This window comes from Aplysia californica, unplaced genomic scaffold (genome assembly GCF_000002075.1).
Source record: "Aplysia californica isolate F4 #8 unplaced genomic scaffold, AplCal3.0 scaffold00491, whole genome shotgun sequence".
Lineage (NCBI taxonomy): Eukaryota > Metazoa > Mollusca > Gastropoda > Aplysiida > Aplysiidae > Aplysia > Aplysia californica.
The window spans coordinates 158,431-171,449 of NW_004797761.1; positions in this window are offsets into that span (position 1 = coordinate 158,431).

Sequence of the window (13,019 nt, forward strand, 5' to 3'; positions counted from 1 at the left end):
CTGAGAGTCCGCAAAGTACCCAAGACTCAGAGCAGAGAACTGTCTCAGAAAAGAGACATTCTGGTGACTTGCTCAGCAGATCCTGGATCCTGTCTTCACCCTCGTCTGGCACATCGGACCGTATCTTTAGTTTAAAAAATATCCAATCTATTGTATATTCTGTTAGAGAACAATTCATTGCAGAACACCACTGGCTGTTCTAGATATCTACATCATCATGTCACTGAACATGTTCAACTCATTACCGCTTTCCGTTCATTAAAATCTTATTTCCCAACTCACTATTTTCAAAATGTGAACAAAAACCAGTCGAAATAAATACCAAACAGTTTATAAGATAAAAAAACCCAAGGCAAAACTGCCATTATGAAATTCAAAGTAGATTTAGGCATCTCTATCAGCGAGTTGAACAGTGCGCTCTTTCTTCCTGTCGTTTGTTTACGCTTTTAAACGCGCATCTAGCTGGTTACCAAGGGGAGCCAGTTGGAACGAAAATGAGGCTGTTGTCTCGTCTTGTCTTAGTCCGTCTTGGATAAAATACAAAGAGGTTATAAATAGAACTCGGGGGGGTCTTAGCTGTGACGTCACGAGTGTCAAACTTGCTTCTATCGCGGATTAAAGATACTACTATTGCTAAAATGTACTCATGGGAATTTTTGTGATTGTTTATTTTTAAATAAGCCAGATAATCTCCAAATAATGCGAATAGGGCCTTTATATAGTGAGACCATATGGGTGAGTAAAATTCATAAAAAAAATTAATGAGATAGGCTTGATGATCACTTCTTAAGATAAAAAAACCCCGTAATTTTATTGAAATCTTTTGCTCTGCGTCGCCCAAACAGTAGGCCTATGTCTAGATTTTGTACCACTGACCACAACAAGGTACGTGCTCGTATCGGCCCTCTGAAACCAGGAATGTGACTGAGAAGCAGCTACATGTAAAAGCTTCAGCTGCAACTCTAGGAAACTTTCAAGGCTGGCTGAACGGAAAAGAACAACGGTTGATGTTGTTGAGATTAGAGAATATAAAGTGGCCAACCAGGCCTAACTACTCACCAATAAGGCGGCGTAATATTCATTCTCATATGCGGAACCGATGCTAAACAGCATGTGCAATAGCAGCAGCAAGGGTTCATAGAAGGTGGAGTGTTGTGTAGCAAACACCATTGCCAACCAGCGCCAATTTAAAAAAATATTGTGAACATTTAAAATAAACGGGCTAATTATGTAAGTGTTGCATTTTAAAATGGTGTCAGTATATAATTATTTTTGCCCGATGTTGAATAACATTCTTTGAGTGTGCGCACATGATCCATACATTGGGTGATTTACAGCACCCAAGCCTACAATTAATTGCTCATTTTGAGATAATAGAGAATTAAAATATCAAATAATTAACCCAGTCTTAACCTCCTTCATACTCTAGAAAGACCTAAGCTTTGCATCCTTAGAAGGAGAGTGTAGACAACATGACATAATAGCAATCCATTTTGTAAATATGAAATTGTTCTTTTTCTTAACAAACTCAATTATTCATTTTGTCTCCCTCTGCTCATCCTCCACTCCACCAGGGAAAAACAAACCATACCTTATAATATATTACATCTCTCTGTTCATATTGTAGCCCAAATTTAAGTGCATTTATGTTTTCCACAATCAGTCAGCAGGTGCAGTATTGTGTATGCATGTATGTTATATGATTAAACAACAACAGCAAACTAAAAGAAAACTTAAAATATAACTGAACCGAGCTTCAAACTCTATGAAGACCTAGGCGTTGCGAGGGACCCGCAGTGTGACAGCACTGTTTCTAATCCTCTAAAAAAGGCGACAAAAGCGAGCCGAGTGCGTCCGCGCAGCCATAGTGAGTTTACGTTCACAGCTGCGACCTCAGTACTATTATAACCTCTTTGATAAAATATTAAATAGGCTTAGCGTAAGAATATAATTTACTATGAACTTTAGCAACTCTGGTTTGCCCATAGAGTCACCCCTTTTAAACATGGGTTTGCCAGAGCCACACGGCCAGAGCATTCTTCTGCGCCACATTCTAAAACCAAATTCGAGATTTGTAGTGAAATTATAGATCTATTTCACTCCAAATCTCGATTTTGGTTTTATATATAATATAGATCTATATTATCCTTTCCTGCTCTCTAACCTGTCCCCGTAGGATTATGCGATTGTGCGGCCGCGTTTTTTCGCGTAATTCTGCAACATTTGCATAATTTTGGATTATCCGCGTTTTTTCACGTTTTTTCCCTTTTTATTCACAAAATGTTAATTAACGTCTCGCCATGTGACTAAAGGGACGTAATCACCGTAATAAGTCTCATTTAAGTGAAGAGTTGGTTATTTCCCTTGTTAGAAGATCTGGTCATTGCTTGTGATTTTGTTCCTTGAGATGTTCAATTTTTCAATCCATCAAAAGTTGTTGTTCTCATGTCTGCTGATGTTTCATGTTTGACAGGTGTCCCTGGTTTTTAGTAATGTGCCAGTATCAGAGGTCCAGATATCCTTTTTTAAACATTTCTTTTTAAAGATTTTCTTACCTCTAGATCTAGATCTACAGCTGAAAGTTACAGAGATTATTATTTTTGGTTGTTTTTTTTCTAATTTTTTTTACTGATGTGTATTGTTTTCTTTTCCAAATACACAACATATTACTGATGCTGAAATGTTCTGTTTTCAATTTTCCTTTACAGAAAACATGAAAATCATGAAACTTGGTGTTGAAAAAGTGCAAAACATGTCGCGGATGTTGTTACTGTAACTTGCATAAGTTTTGCATAATTTAGCTTTTTTGTGCATAATTTGGCCTTCTAAATTTGCATAATTCTACGGGGGCAGTCTAACAATGGTCTGTCGTCTGCTTTCGTCTCCACTTTCTGCCCCCACATCCCAACACATTTGCCCCCTCCGCTGGGCTACTGACTCTTTCAGCAGCCTTTCTACTGCTACTGCTACCCCTTAGCTCCTTCTTACTGCTGTCTTTCAGCCACACCCCTGATCTTATGAGGTAAGATCTATACCTAGCCTTCTCGGATAAGGACGAAAAATCTCGAAGAAAGGAACCCGGGACTTTGAATGAGTGGTGCCTCCAGGCCACGAGAGCCCACGAGAGGTAGTAACTGTTCACTGTTTTGTTTACTCAGCCTAATCTGCCACAAAGTAACAATGAACGTTAACGTAAACCTGTCACATAAGCCAATAAGCGTCGCTCATTCTCCGAGTGGTGGCGACCCATTGTTTTACCATGACATTCGGTCTCCATCGTCCTTATGAGCAACACCAAAAGAGCTAACCAAAAAACAACAAAAAGAAAACAAAAATCCTTTTGAATTCGCCTTACGGCAGTCCTAAGTCGGAGATCAGCCCCGGTAATTGGGACCTCAACGGGGAATGTACAGACAATTTTCACAATCTCAAAGATACGAGGTGTGTCTCAGAATAAAGTTTCCCTGTCATGCTGTCCTCACATATAATTATAAATCACCTTGTATTTGGTATCAAAGGAAAGCTTATTCAAATACCTATTCAACGTAGGAACCATCAAGTTCAAGACATTTCTCCATTTGATGTTCCCAGCGGTCAAAGACAGTGGTCAGTGATCGTTTGTCTGGCCCCTCGGAAAATTGCATTTTTGAAATAGAAAAATTGCAAAAAATTGCAAGGTAAACCGCCTAAAAATTGCAACCTTCCCATCCCATCCCAGGCAAATTAGTACGGGCTTAACATTTTTAGTTTAAAAAACATGACAATTTTGAGTACCGGTAGCATAAAAGCAGCACAGCCTTTAAAAAAATCATGACAAACAATACAAATTCATCAAATGTTATTAACAACATTTACTAGTAACAACACACGAGTACGTTAACAATAAAGTTATCGACCATGATAACGCGTGACACAAAATAACGGAACTCTCGGTTTTCGTAATAACTTTTATAAGAAGGCATAACATTTGAAGAAATTTAGCACATACCGGGTAGCCTACTTGGTTCATGCAAAAATCTAGAAGTGTAGTATGAGGTTTAGTCTATAAAAAACAAAAAAATTGACGAGAGATTTTCGAAGCAACCTCTAAATGCAAAATAAGCTTATGCTTCAATCAAACCAGATCCTGTTCTATTTTTCTCTTGAAACCTTCGATACACCTGTAATCTGTATTTAGATCTATTTCAGATATTTTCTGTTTTAAAAACGGCTTGGTATTGTTTTAACACTAAGTCAAATCGTAAAATACAGCACATTTCCCCCCCCCATTTATAAACAATAGTAATACATGTACTAATGTAGATCTAGATCATTTCTATAGCACCCACTCCCGTGTGAACGCAGCTTATTAAGGCGTTTCACATAACGGGGTGTTTACGTACACGGTACACGGGCATCTAGCCTCAGTGTCTACGTACACGGTAACCGGCAAGCGGGCATGTAGTCTCAGTGTCACGTATACGGTAACCAGGCAGTTAAGAATTCCAAGTTCAGTTTTCGTCATCCTGTGTTGCCTTCAACACCAGCCCTCCCCTGACTGTACATTTTAAAAAAATCAATAATTCTCCCATTCCGGAGCCCTATACTTCGTAGCCCACAGACTTTGAATGAACTTTGGTGACCCCAACCGATACTCACAATGTGATGCGAAAGCAGAGGTTCACTGACCGGTAACGATGGCGAGCCCGACAAGACGCGTGTATAACTTTCTTTTTTTATTTCAACAAGTGACAGCACAGGACAAATATTGGTTAAATTTCATTCCGGTGGGTTACCGTGTACGTAGATAGCCTACTGAGACTAGGTGCCCGGTTACCGTGTTTGTAGACACATGCATCATGTACGAACAATATTCACGCGCGCGCACTCACACGCACACACACTCAGTACACCTCACACACGCACACACCTACTTTCTTATTACACGCGCACGCTTACACATATTAGGTAAAGGCCTAACCCAGAGAAGGCTACCTTCTCGGCCTAGCCTATGTCTCAGTTCGTGTTGTACATGATGCATTCTGGCCTGAATTTCCGGTTACAAATGTATAGCTTTTAGAGTACGCACAGTAGGCTTGAGCTGGGCTGATACCATGATTTACGTAGGCCTATCGGCTCTGTATTCGCACCGTTTCGTATGAAAAATTCGGATAAAATTAAAACGTTGATGTATTTTTGCCTAAAATTGCAAGAAATTGCGAAATTTGCAAAAAATTGCGGGTTTATTGCGGAACTCGAAGAAAAACGCGGCCGCACGCAAGACCGCGATTTCCTGGAGGGCCAGGTTTGTCCAGGGTCCCGAGTGCCTTTCTCATGGCCTCTTGAATCTGGTCCTCGTCTTCAAATCGCCAACCTCGCAGCATTTCTTTCACCTTGGGGAAGAGGTGGAAGTTGCATAGGGCGAGATCAGGCGAATTGGGCGGGTGCACCATTGATTCCCACGAGTAGCCCTCAAAAAGCTCGTTCACAACTCTGGACTTGTGAACAGGCGCGTTGTTATAATGCAGGATTACGCCTTCTTCAAGCAAAGCAGGGTTTTTTTCTGGATCGCAGGTCTCAGCTTGTCTTTGAGGACGAACTTGTAGTAGTCACCATTGACAGTTACTCCAGGTGTGACTAGCCAGCTAAGTATGAAGCCACTCATGTCGAAAACCCCCCAAGGTGCATCAACTTTCTCTACCCATGTTTTCTGTGTGCCCTTCATCTTTCATGTCAGACCTCCCACCTTCAACCTCCCAGATCCATTTCCTTACTGTTTGAATTGATGAGGCATTATTTATTCCCTGTTAGTTTGTAAAGATCACCATGGGTTTCAACTGCAGACTTGCCGAGAAGAGTTGAAAATTTGATTACAACTCGGACATCGTAGCATGAGACGGTTGCACCAATGTTTTGCTCTGCCATTTTCCTCGGATTTGCCTTGGAGAAAGTGCAGAAGTACACCACACTTGACACGTCACAGCTCTATGACCCGTTCACCAAAGCACTTGCAATTTGGCGTTGATATTTCTTAGACATGGTGTCATGACCTCACAAACTTTAGTGGCTGTTGGTAGGGTACTTTGAGTTTTATTGAGGAGGGAAACTTTATTCTGAGACAGACCTCGTAGAATCGCCAGATTTATCAATGATATTAGTATTAGAAAATGGATGCTCAAGAACAAATCGAAATTACTTGAGGATAAGACCGAAATATTATTTATTCGTAGCAGCGCACGTAATGAAATACTCCTGGGGCAGTGCCACTGACTGAAGTGTCTTTAAGCCATTCCCAAGGGGGGCATTTCTCGTTCAAGCATAGTAGAATTGTAAATGGGCTGACTCATGTCACTCTCTTAACCGTACCTGATCTACTACAGGGAACTGCTGCTTTTTCTTACCTGATCCTTACTACTGTCATTTTCCTCTATTTCTTTTGTATGTTTGTCACTCTCTTGTGACCTGCTATTTTGGGGTGCCTTGATAGTCGAAGCAGACCTCGTGCTGTTGAAGCTAGAGAGGTGAGCAGTCTAAGTCTGATTCCATGTAAAGACTTCTCTGTTGACACCCACCCCTTGGCGCTCTTATGACCTTATGCAGTTGCGAGCGCTGTAAAACCCTCTACTTATAAAAAATGCAATGAAATCGACAATATCAGTATAAACATCAATGGCCACGAAATATCAGCCCAAACTAAAATATTAAAAAAATTAGGTTACAGGTATAGTGCTAGATCAAGATGTGTCAATGAAATCCCATGTAATCTTTGTAAAAATATATATCTCCGAAAGAATAAAATAGGGAGCATTAGATTAGAAAATAACTATCTGTTGATGTCACCAAAACTTTAATAACATCACTTATATTGTCAAGGCTTGATTACTGCAATTCCTTACTTGCTGGTGCACATGACGAACAGTAAAGTTAAAACAACTACAAAGAGTTCCAAATATTGTTGCCAAAATAATTATTAAGAAAATAAAGCATGATCATGTGACTCTTATTTTTAAAGAACTACACTGGCTCCCGGTGAAAGAGCGTATCATATATAAAATCTGTTTAACTTGCTACAAGTGCTTTACACAACGATCTATCACCTGACTACCTAAAACAGTTTTTAACACCCTATTGTACAACCTGGAACGCTCAGATCATCAAGTGACAAAACAACCCTTGTTAAGCCTATAATAAATTACAAATCATGGGGCCAACGCTCTTTTTTCATATTTTGCCCAACTTGTTTGAAATAGGCTTCCAAAAACTATCAGAGAAGCAGAAAATCTAGAAATTTTAAATAAAAAACTAAAACTAAAAGCATTTCTATTTTCATCATATTTCGATTAGACAGAATACACCCTAGCTGTAGATCGTCGAGAGTTTCTTCGTGCGTATGTGTGTATGTATGTGCGTGGGTGCGTGAGCATGTGTGTACACGCGTACGTCATACTATGTGCCAATAAAATGTATTTGTAATTCCGTAATATGTTTCATGTTGAGCGCATAGAGCATTGTATAAATGGATATGCGCTATATAAATGCAATCCATTATTATTATTATCATTATAATAATAATAATAATTATTATTTTCATTATCGTTGTTATTATTGTTATTATTATTATTGTTATCGTTTTTAAAAAATTAGTATTATTATTATCATTATTATTATTATTATTATCATTATTATTATTGTTTGCTTTCTTCATTTTGATCATTCTAGCTTAAGACGCCCATTTGTGTTATACGGCACCTTTTCTCGTTGACAATGGGTGGCATAACACAACATTGCTCAACTGTAGCTTCGTTAATTTTTCTATATGTATATTTCTTTTTAGATTTAAAATAGTTGCACCACTCTCTCTTATTTCGTACAACACCAATATCTGGCCTTGCGTAGATTAGATCTATAAGATATATTAAATCGTTATGGGTACATGTATTGACATTTGAAAGTTTGGAATGCTGAACACGAAGGTACTGGGGCCAGGTACAAAAGCACTTAATATGACTTTTATCAACAAGAGCATGTCTGAATTTAATCTCTCCCCGACATTTGCAGTGTTGTTCCTTTTAGTCCAGTCGTTTCAAAATGTAGGCCGTTATTGCCTCGAAATGATACCGGTACAATGTATTAAACAATGACGTACGAGAGAACCCGTTTTCATCCCACACTTTTCATCATTTTTTAACTTCGACCGTACCCGTTTTCATCACCCCCTTTTCATTTTTGAACTTCGTAGTAAAAATCGTAGTAGGCCTACCGTATCCGTTTTCGTCCCATACTTTTCATTTTTGAACTTCATAGTAGTTTTTTTTTTTAGTAGGCTACATTACCCGTTTTCGTCCCACCCAAGATCCTACTGGATCTTTGGTCTCTCATCAATTCAAATAATTACATTTATAAGTTATTGCAGTTGCCACTCCGATTCCAAAATGGTTTGACGACGTGAAGGGAGAATTCATTGTTATCATACCAACAGGGAGGTGAAAAACGTGAGGATTTCGTGAAGAATGAAATTTTTGTGTTAAAAGTTTGCAAAATAAAACAATTTAATTTCGACACATAGAGTCCTTTAAATGAGCCTATCGTCAAAAAAATTGCCATAAATCCAGGGTAAAACTTTGTACATGTTCACAGTTAACCTGCCGCTGTCTCAGGAGATGATAAGCTGAAATTTCCAGCAAACAGCAGAAATAAAATACGATACGTCTCAGAATATCACCTAATCCGCTCATCGGAGAGAGAGAGAGAGAGAGAGAGAGAGAGAGAGAGAGAGAGAGAGAGAGAGAGAGAGAGAGAGAGAGAGAGAGAGAGGGGGGGGGGGGGTCCGATTAGAGGTATCGCATGGTACTCACTTATCTGTCCCCGTGGTTTTATATACCCCGCATAATTTAGCAAAAACTGATCATTTTTTGCACAATTTCTGATTATTTTCCTTTGTCATTCTTTGTTAAAATTAACAGAATCGCATGATTTCACATTTTTGGGCTCAGTTTGCATAATTTCAGAATTTTTCTTGCATAAAACGACGGGGACAGACTTAAAATATCATATTGCAAAGGTGGGGCGCAAACGGGCAAAATCGTGTCTGAAGAAAATGGGACGAAAACGGGGAGCGAAATGAAGATGTGGGACGAAAAATGCACCGGTGACATAGGCCTACAGGCTTACACTTACAGTATAACATGTCCCTTCTTTAGTCTTTCATAACTCGTGATGCTGCTGGTTTTGTGATTTACGTACGGCCTCTCTCACCACCACCAGATTATATTTTTGTACCATTCAAACTGGAGGCCTTGATCTAGTCCACGATACAACAAAGGTTTTTTTTTCTCGGTTTGTTTTGTTTGGACAGTTTATTCGTTTTCCTATGACTTTGATGCAATCTTGGTGTTGAAACATTGTCAAGAACGGGGAGGTCAAAATCTACTCTTGCCGATTATTGTCAGTCTTCAGGCAACAATGACATGGTAGACATATATGGCTTTGGAAGCAAGGTAAACGCGTCTTTCTTGTAGCACGTCGTCACGACTACTCAAAAGTCCTCTCCCTCACCCCCCCCCTTTCCCTGAACTGAGAGCCCCGGTGTGCTTGGTCAGCTTGTTAAGTAACATCGGTGACCTTGTGGTATGCTCTCCGACTCGCAACCGTAAAGTTGTGGGTTCGAATCCCGCCAGGGGCCTTTCGTTGTGTTCTTGGGAAACGCACTTTACACGAATTTCCTACACTTCACACAGGAGGAAATAGTAACTGGATACAGACAGCGAAAGATCTTGTCATTTTGTTAGTGTCTTGAGTCTGAGTGCGTGCAATCCGTAGCTAGCTGCACTACATGCTTCCCGGGAATCTGAAAGTGTTTCTGAGTGTTCTGATAATAAAGATTGCATTTTTGTTTTGGGAGAGCTTAAGTAGGCTTACTCTGGGAAAAAGGGTTGGACTTCATAAACTAGGTGACCTGTACAGATAATATACATGTGGCAGACACTTTACCTTCCCCGAAACTCTAAATACCGGTAACCGACTAAAATCAGTATTGAACTCGGCACAGTGAGTTTGGGCTTGTTATTCATATAAGACAGCCGGGATTTTCACGACATGTGGAAAAAAAATAATTGGCGCCTCTGTCGTGGGAAAAAAAAGAATTCGCGCGTTTTCACGATATGTCGAAGGCTCTTACCGCAGAGATCTAGGCCTATTAGATTGTAGACCTAGATCTAGTTTCCTATTTTGGACATGTTCTACCGCCATTAAGGTGTCAAAACTTCCGGATTTGTGATGGGCGCCGAGAGTGCTTCCAAATTTCCCATGCGAAACCCGTAGCCTACATCCCGAAATTCTGTACTTACCGCATCATCATCTATGCAGCAACATGTTTTAATAAGAAACAACTACAACTTTGAAGAGAGAGAGAGAGAGAGAGAGAGAGAGAGAGAGAGAGAGAGAGAGAGAGTAGAGTAGAGTAGAGGGCACTTGCCTTTCTAGGTTATTAGGTTTGGTGATAACCGTACAGTCAGGACTGATGTTCCCCAATTTGCGTAGCCAACTGTCAGATGACAAATTGAATACATGTAGCGGCAATGGAAAAATGCTATTTTCAACTCTCGGAATGCTTTAAAAATCTGTCATTAAAAGTCCCATTCCATGTTTTTTGTTTTGCATCTGAGCTCTACTTTCACGTCTCTTGAAAGAAGAGCCTTTTTACAAGTACATGTACAAGAACATGTAGATCTAGACTCTAATTTTTAAAAGTGCGCAGGAAGATCTAGACCTATGTCACAGTAGGGTCAAAGAGTAGGCCTAGATTCTAGTTCTAGGTCTGGCCTTCACCTGCAGTCGTTCACCACTTAGCCAGAGAGAGCTCTGAAAATACCGACTGCCTTTTTAAAAATTATAATCACTTCTTCTTACATAATAATTAATGTGTGCATTTTTTTTTATTTCAAGTCAACACCAAATTAAAATACAATGCACTTTGATTGACCTATAACATTACGTCAGCGGAACCATTGTAGCCTACATGTACTAAAAGGTGATAGCATGCAATTGAAGCATTGTGGTAACTTTTACGACCTTTTTCTAAAAAAATGAAATACCATAATTATTATTCTGGCCAAACAGGTCACATACGCAGTGGATGTCTTTTCTTCACAACTAGTGATACTAGGCCCTATTAATACTACATGTACTCACTTGCGCAGTGAGAGAGGCCCGCATAGTCTATTACCATTGATTCTCTACTAGAGAATCTTTGGTAATAATCCGAGTCCTCTGGGAAGGATAAAAATACATTGTACTAGGTAATTCCCATCAACTATCCCAGTCAGTCTGGACTGGCCCTGCTCGGCAGGATCGAAGCAGCTCGCTTCCTATGTCGACAGGGACGTATACAAAATTAGAGAATGAGAGTGGAAGCCCATGACATTCTGGGCATGAAATCATGAGGAAGTTTCACATCTGTCCCCGCGGTTTTATGAAAAAAAAATAAAAAATTCTGAAATTATGGAAACTGAGCCAAAAAATGTGAAATTATGCGATTCTGTTAATTTTAACAAAGAATGATAATGGATACTAATCATAGATTATGCAAAAAATGATCAAATTTAGCTAAATTAAGCGGGGGGCATAAAACCCCTCGTACAGCACTATCGACATCGTTTCGGGCATCTCGCAGGGTGTTCGCGTCGAGTCCTTTGCTAAAATTTTAAGAATAAGGTCACGAGCTGTGTTGTGTGACCGTTTGCTCATTAGACTGACAGCACTTTAAAATCCGACGACCTTCTGGATGGCCTCTATGAGAGTTGTGGGGGAGGGGGTGGGATGGAGAGGAGAGATGAATTCATTAATTGTCAGAGTCAGTCATAGTCATAGATCTTCAACTGAGTAGTCAGCGACGGCTACTTCGTCTCTTGCGGTGAAACCAAGTGGACTTCAGTCCTTGGTCCATGATTGCGTTTCCGCTTGCAAAAATACAAGCACATTTCGGTACGTTTGTTTCTTGAGTAAAAAGAAGCACATCGACACATTAGCGGCCATATTGTACAGGGGGGAAATTAAGACAGACGGACAGAAACAAGTGAGGGAAAGGAAAGAAGTTGGACCTACCAGTGGCGCTCTCCAACCACCCAGAATTCTGCTACCTCACTTGGTCGGTGGCCCTCTCAGTTTACCCCTTGCTTCAGTACCTGAGAGTGAGAGTGGCCAGATTTCAAGGAAACCGACCAACTCATGGATTATGATGAAAGAATAGGTAGGTAGGCTGAGAGGAGAAAGGAATGAAGAAGGAACTATCTCGTTGGGTGCACATAGTAAATGAACATTGCATACCATAAGAAGCCAGGAAAAGACTGGCGGAACAGTCTTTGTTTTGTGAAGGCTGCAACCCCCCCCCCCAAGAATGATTTTAAAAAAATAAAAAAATATGCGATTTTTAAAAGAAAATGAAAAGGCAGCATTGGTCAGAAAGTTATTGACATCTAATAGAAACCCTAAAATTTTGCTAATATCTTTGAAGGCTAGTGAAAAATCAACAGGCTATGGATTCAGACCCTTCTCTGGTGTGGCTCAGTTTGAATATTATTTTTCTGCACACCTCTGCCTCTAGGCTCTTCTTGAGAATTACAAACATTTAAGAGACGCACAAGTCTACTTTGAAGACGATATGTGCACATATATAAAGATTTTTAAAAATCCATTTGTTTATAATTTTTCTTATTCCTGTTCCGTTTGAAACTCACTTAGATTTAAAAATGAAACCAGCATTACAGAATAACACATTATAATTATGCTGGATTATGATGTGGATGACCCTGGTACAAATTGTCAGCGCAGTTTCCTAGTAGAAGTTATTTTGGGAATCTTCAAAGCTCTCAACCCCATTGGTCCCTCTCAAGTTAACTTAAATAATTTACCAATAACTTTTAGCAATTTATGTCGAGAGGCAATGCCAAAGCTGTAAAGTCTGTAAAGTAACAACATAAACACTTTAAGCCCTGGCCCCATGCACCTGAGCTCCCAAGGGACAACGGTTAGATTTAAACCAT